Source organism: Ostrea edulis, chromosome 5, assembly GCF_947568905.1.
Source record: "Ostrea edulis chromosome 5, xbOstEdul1.1, whole genome shotgun sequence".
NCBI classification, from domain to species: domain Eukaryota; kingdom Metazoa; phylum Mollusca; class Bivalvia; order Ostreida; family Ostreidae; genus Ostrea; species Ostrea edulis.
In genome coordinates this window covers 77,967,940-77,975,439 of record NC_079168.1, presented here as the reverse complement: position 1 = coordinate 77,975,439, position 7,500 = coordinate 77,967,940, and the positions used below count along the sequence as shown (strand labels likewise).

At 35.6% G+C, this 7,500-nt stretch overlaps 1 protein-coding gene across 45 annotated transcripts in view; it reads right to left on the bottom strand.

Moving 5' to 3' along the window:
- LOC125649963 (tubulin polyglutamylase ttll6-like) overlaps positions 1–2,787 on the bottom strand; it is a 38,468-nt gene extending 35,681 nt beyond the window's left edge. For 38 of the 45 annotated variants that reach the window (XM_056166291.1, XM_056166288.1, XM_056166282.1 and 35 more), the window contains exon 1: positions 2,470–2,761. The gene's annotated coding sequence lies outside the window, so the exon portion shown is untranslated. Of the gene's footprint in view, positions 1–2,469 lie in introns of all 45 variants that reach the window. The other 7 variants (XM_056166295.1, XM_056166305.1, XM_056166313.1 and 4 more) reach the window with 2 other exon arrangements.
- Positions 2,788–7,500: the final 4,713 nt, after the last annotated feature.

The window sequence follows — 7,500 nt, the reverse complement described above, 5'->3', positions numbered from 1 at the left end:
ATCTGATCATTCCTGGAACGTGACTGTCTAGACCAATCAGATTATGCATTGTATAGAATTCTCATACTGAGGTATATGATATATTTCATCAAATTATGGTGATAGTAAAAGGTGGAATATTCCCCTCTTCTAACGTTGAGCAGACATCTGTCACATCAATTGCACAGTGTACCCTTCTAGCTGACATCAAATACATGGAGTACATCACTGCACTTGGTGATCTTTTGAACTGAAAATTGTCAGATGTCTCTAATACCAGTGACCAACCCATGCATGAAATGTAATAACTATCAAGAAAAGGCTTCTCAAGATAATTGGGTAGATAACAATTCTTTATTGTACTGCATTGCACCTGCTGACCTTTGACCTTATGACCTGAAAATCATTAGGGGGTCATCTACTACTTATATTCCATCCATATATGAAATACAACAACAGAGCAAAAGGTTTTCAAGATATTGGGAGGACACCTGCAATTACATAGAGTGTTACATTGCAACTAGTGACAGTGCTCATGTGCAATATGAAAGCTCTATTATTTACCATTTAGAAGTTATGACCAATGTCAAATTTGTTAATAGTAGGTCAAACTCCAAGGTCAAACATTTTGGTACCCATGGAAAGGTCTTGTCACAAAGAATACTCATGTGAAATATCAAAGCTCTAGCACTTACTTTTCAAAAGTTATTAGCAAGGTTAAAGTTTTCAAAAAGTAGGTCTTCGATAGGGGCATAAAAATTACACACCTGCAGTTTGTTTTCACAACACCAATTATTATCCTTCAGAATAATACAGTCAATTTTATTGGTCGAGGGCTGGTCACGTGGAGGGAGACAATTCGTGTCACGCACAGGGTGACAACTGTCTTGTCGTCCTTTAGAAGATAACTTCTAATGGCACAAGCGAGAAAGCTCTATCAAAAAATAATTGAAAATATGCAGGATCGTAAATCATATTTTTTTGTAAACTGGGTGGGGGGGGGGGGGGGGGTTATGTGGTTATATCCACAAGCACCTATGAACAAAAAGGATGAAAATCAAACAACAAAATATTGATAAGAAAGTTTAAATCATATGTGGTCAAAACATAGAGAACTGTTAAACACAAGTATATGTTTTAAACTGTCACACTCAAGGCTTGAAAATAAAAAAAAAAAGGTGAAACAATCTCGGGTTTTTTTATTCTGTTTGACAAATTTTTAACTTGAGGGGTAGATTTTCTACATTATCCCTAATCTACAGGACTTGATGTCTGGTAGTTTTTTATGCTCTTTTGCCAACTCTGTTGATGCAAAGTCACTATGAACAGGTTGGGAACACTTCCCCTATAGTGAGATATTCTCACAAAAACGCAATTATGCCTCTCTAGCAAGAGTAAATATATCCCGTACAACTGAGAAAAACACCTGTGGAGTACATCTCTTCGCGTTTCATGTGAAAAGAAAAGGTGCTAAAATGTCTGATACTTCTGCAAATATAATGCTGAAAACCAAAACCAGTCATGATGTGCATTGGATTTACACCTCCTTCCCTCTTAATTACACTGCTACATTGATGTAAAATTTCTTGACTGTGTTGTAGATTTTATAGAGACAATTCGTGTCATTCTGAGTGTGTGTTCCACTTATTCAGCAATGCACAGAATTTGCCATTATTTTTAATAAAGACACCAAAACACATCTTTATAGACCTATTATGGTAATGTTCACTTTCTCACTAAAGAGGGATAATCGCGTTTTAGCGATAAGATCTTGCCATAGGGGGAGTGTTCCCAACCTGGAGTGCGTTCGAGATCGCCGTTCTTCGTACGAGTACAAATTCCTGTTGATCCCGAACGCCAAGTACAGAACCCGAGAACGGGTTCGAGGTGCAAAAACTCACACCACCTCTGTAGGCAGTGTGGTTGAAGTACAAAGAACATGTTCGTGCGCACATGTTCTCGTCGTTTGCGACTCTAAGAAAGGAGCACGAGAACAACGGGAACGGCGACCTCGAACGCACTCCTGATTAATGTCAAGCCGTGACCATTTCTCAATAGTTCAAGTCAATAAACTGTACTCAAGAAAGGAAACGCCATAAGAGACGTAATGCCCGCTTCTTAAATTGATGCATGTCCTTTAAACCTAGTGTACTAGGGGAACAATGACACAGCTAGGCCTATATTTTTTCCGACTATCGCCCTAATGTGCATCAGTTTAAGAGAACAATGACTTCCATACGAACCAGTCCATAAACGAAATGTCAAGTGTTCCTACAACTTTGAAATTAGGATTGATTTCCTTTTTTTCTGTATCTATAAAGTCTCATTAAATTGCAATATTAAAGGCCGTGAAAACTAGGACAGAGGAAAGTTGGGAGATGATAAATGGAATTTACAGAAACCATTATAAACTGTGCCATAAAAAAACTATGAGATAAACTAAAAGCATACGCAATTCCTCTTCCTTATGCAAATCTCACCCTTCCTTACCTAACGGCCTTTTAGATGTCATTTTCACGCTGCATCGGGACATTCGATCATCCATATTGTTTAAACATGGCGAACCTTCAAAGCCTTTTCACAACTTCACTTGTAAACAAGGCACCTTCGCTCTCGTGCTTTATGATTCGAGACTATGGACAATAGAAATAATCATAAATGTGGGTGTTGTCTAAATACACTATGTCACCTGGAAGAAAAATAATCTAAATTCTTGAAGAAAATGATAATTTTAGTGGAACGGCGTAGTAATATTGGTTGATAAGTCCCTACAAAAGTATACAATTTGATTGGTTGAATTTCCCCAGTAACGACTTACCCCTTCCGTATGTTCAATTCGTACTCAATTTAGTCGTTACAATGATAATTTATGGAAGCATATTAGGACCGCAGTAGTATCTTTCCTTAGTTTTGATTATTAATTTGTTACAACAAACTTAAAAAAAGATACTGCTGCGGCCCTAATATGCTTTCGTAATAAATTAACATGCTTTACCATTAACATACCAACAGAATGAAGGAGTAACAATTTAAATTAGCAAGAAAATGATTTTTTCTTTCTTCATCAATTATTGATTTGTGTTGTGTTTAAAGATTCACCGTCATAATCATACAGAAACAAATCATCCATGACACATGCATAAATGTACATGAAATGTAACATATTCTTCTTTTATCATGCATATATACGGCGATAACATTGAATACGTTTTTACTCGGTGCATGGTACATGTAAGCAAGATAAACTGCTCAGGCCAAAACCTGTTATAAAAGAAATCAATGCCACACTTATTGGTTTCATAATTGGGCAATTCTCTCATTTCATTCACAAACTGGCAAAATATTGTCTCATGTTATTTTCTTCAAATTATTACGATGTGACTTGAAAGTTTGAATTGATTCTATGTCTACACAAAAGCTTACTAGAAAAACATATAAATCAGTTTGTTTTAACAACACAACTGAAAATTAATCAATATTAATTGCCTAATTACCTCATTACATTGACGTGACGGTAATGTCCTATATAAAGTTAGTGTTAAACTTTTGAATATATTTCTTAGAAATGTTTATATAAATTGTAATTTAAACTTTATATTCATTTTCTAAAGAAACTTAATTGAATTCATGAAATACATTGCGGGAAAAGCCACTCGTGGAATTACTTTTAAAAAAATATATTTTGTCCATTAAAACATGTTCCATACCGTAACGCTTCTATTTTCTGCACTTATGATACAACCATGAACTTGATTTACATATTTCCGCCACTGCAACATTTTATGATGTCATATTGAAACACATGTAATACTTTCTGAATGATCAGATGGTTACCAGTGAAAGCAAGAATATAGCATGTAAGTACCTTTTCTTCAGTTGTAGTCAATTACCGTTATCTGTACCGTTCATTGATTTTTGTTGAAATTTAATTAAACAGTCTCTAGCAACTAACAGTATAGATACATATATTCAATTAGTTTTCAAAGTAAAAGCATCGCTAAACTAGGATGTGATTTAAAAAATATATAAGGGATAATGTCAGAAAATTTCCATACCGTCACACTCCATACCGTTACATCAGTAACAATAACGGTACGGATCTATGCGTGACGGTATGGAAATTCTTTAAATTAAATTAATGAAATCGACATAATTTTCAGTTATTAATTTTTTTTAATAGAATCGTATGCATGGATTTGCTGAAAAGGGAAATTTTAAAAACAGAAAAAGAAATATTATTTTTTGAAAAACATTATGATGAAAGCTTAAATCTGGTGCAGTGGCACATGTCAGAATTTTACGAAAGGCAATTGAGGACCAATTGGATGACCTCACAGGGCTCTGACTACCTGTTATATAAAGATAAGTTAACACTTCTGCAGAAAACAGCCAATCTGTATAACAATGGTAAAAACGGCAACAGAGAGGGCAAGAGAATACAGAGCGCGATTAAAATCGGATCCCTTTAGGCACGCTGAATACCTTTTAAAAGAGAGGGAGAGATACAAACGGAGGAAAGAAAATGAAGAACGGCCATCTGTAAAGTCTCTTCCTGAAAGGGATGCAAGGAAAATGCGCAGACAATGGCGAGAAGAAAAAAGAAGACAGAAAAAGAACAAAATCACAGCACAATCTCAAAACCCTCTTACCGCACCTTTATCTCCTGTACAGGAAGAACGCAACAGAGTACGATAAAGGCGAAGAATGAAGCGGGAGCGCATGAAAATATATAGGAAAAATAAAAAACTGGAAGAAGAATTGAAAAAAGCAAAGAAAGACGCTGCTAAATATAAGAAAAGATGACAACGGTTGTCAAAAAGAACAAAGCCAAATCAGGGTCAAAATGGTTTGCAGCTTAATAGTCCTAAAACAGAACTAAAGAAAGACCTACAGAATGTAACAATCCCTGGAAATGTCAGGAAGAAATTATTGTTCAACAATGCAGTTGTTTCTGAAATAAAGAGAAGAATGTTGGATGAAAGGTCAAATAATGCGAAGCGTATTCTGTCAAATATTGTCTCAGGAAAGGTTCTGAAAAAGTATCGGGTAATGTCTGTTTCCGGAACAAGATTAGGCGTGTCTACATGGAAACTAAGAAGAAATACCAACCAAGCAGCCAAGCTCAGAAAAGGGGCAATACTAGCATCACAAGACGCCAAACAGAAAGTTACAGAATTCCTTGAAGAAGACATCAACAGTAAATTAATGCCTGGGAAAAGGGACACGATAACAAGATCCAAAAAGAAGATGCAGAAAAGATTACTCTGTGACTCTCTTGTTAAGTTGCACAAAAAATTTCTTACAAGTTACCCAGAAATGAAAATGTCATACCAATCATTTTGTAGATTAAGACCCTTTTACATTGTACAACCAAAATGCTCAGGTCGTGACACATGTTTATGCAAATTACATGAAAACATGAAATATATGTCAATTGGTTTGGCAGCGAATGAAATAGTTGAGTCATGTGACTTGATAAAGTTGTGTGCAAGTGTATGCTGCAGCATCAATGAAAAGAAGTGTATGTATGGTGAGTGTTTTGTGTGTAAAGATAGAGAGATTGAGTATCCAACAGACATGGAAGGAAAGGCTAATTTGCAGGTAGTTGTTCCAAAATGGTTAAACAAAACAGAAGAGAGAAAAATAGAGAAACCAAATGGTGAGGTCCAAATCATTACTGTCCAGGTAACAGTTAAGGAGAAGGAAGAACTAACATTGCATTAGTTACTCCAAGAAGCAAACAGACTACTTAAAGCCAAGTTCTGTAGACACGTATTCAACATCATTCATCAATATACAGCAGTTAAAGAAATGAAATCGGCATTGTCTGGCACAAATTGCATAGTACATGTAGATTTCTCAGAAAACTACGCTTGTAAGCTGGCAGAGGAAGTACAAGGTATGCACTTTGGGGCATCGAGGCATCAAGTTTCTCTGCACACAGGTATGATTTATACCCAACAGGAAGCTAAGCCATTCTCTACATTGTCATCAAGTACGCGCAATGATACTGCTGCGATTTGGGCTCATCTTGATCCAATCCTTACTCACATCAAACAAACGTATCCAGAGATGACAGCGATTCATTTTTTTAAGTGATGGCCCAACAACACAATATAGATCGAAGAAGAACTTCTTCCTCTTCAAAAAGTTAATCCATGAAAAATACGACTTCCAGCATGCTACTTGGAACTTTTCAGAGTCGGGACATGGTAAAGGGGTCCCAGATGGTGTTGGCGCTACGGTCAAAAGGACGGCAGATAGATTAGTTAGTTATGGGAGGGATATTTCGAATTGCGATGATCTCTACAAAGAAATTGTCTCAGAGGAAATAAACGTCTTGATGTACCAAATAAAACCCAATGTAATTCACGAAATGGACCTGGCATTACCTACCAATATTAAAACTGTACCTGGTACAATGGCATTGCATCAGGTTAGGTCGAATGCAAACGAAAGAAGTATAATAACAAGATGTCTGTCCTGTTTTTGTGCTTGTTTCAATCCTTCTGAACACATTTTTCATGCAATGATAGAAGAACGTAATGAATCAGAGCAGTCTACAGAAACTGGCATAAGTTGTAACGGAAATGTGACAGCAGCATCGGATTCTCAAGATAGCAAAATCATGAAAGTCAAAGATGGATATGCAGAACTTATAGGGAAGTGGTGCGTTGTAGAGTATGACAGAAAACCTTACCCAGGTACAATTTTGGATGTAGACCATGATTCAGTAGAGGTTAAGACCATGCACAGCGTTGGTAAAAATCGTTATTTTTGGCCGCTTTGTGAGGATGTTATTTGGTACAAGTTTGAGAGCATTATTTCATTAACAAGTGAGCCTAAAAATGTAACAAAACGACATGTAGAAATTGAACATGCACTGTGGCAAGAAATTGTGAAATTGTTGGATCTTGATTGATAACCTGTATGAATGTGATTGAGTGTCCTTGGTGATCGGACTAAGTTGATGAGATTTGAACTTATGTGTTAAATTCCGTTGGTTTGTTCAGTTGAAAATTTATGTGTGTTTGAGATGTTTAATGTTGTATTAATTGACAGTTTCTTTCATAGTAAATTCCCTGATAGAATATCTCAGTTTGTTTATCAGTCTGTTATTCTGTACCGTAACATTGATGTCTTCCCGTCACAATGCATATTTTAGCTAACAACCTCTTATTAAAAGCAATGTACAATTAGCATCATAATCTTTCAGAGGAGCAATCATCTTATGGGATTTCCTGTATAATATAAACAGTCTTAATCTCTTTTCAAATTTTAGCATAAATTCATGTTTTTAAGTTCTTAAACGGAGGGAAATTCCAATTTCCGTACCAACATCAAATTTCTTGATAAAAATGATTTCAATTTAATAATCTTCTATAAAAGAACTATACGACAATTGTGCATCTAATCATTTGATACCAATTTAAATGTTTAACACCCAATAATTAATTACAAAACAAATTTAACTATATTGTTACGGTATGGAATTTTTTTTAACACGTAACGTCAAAAATG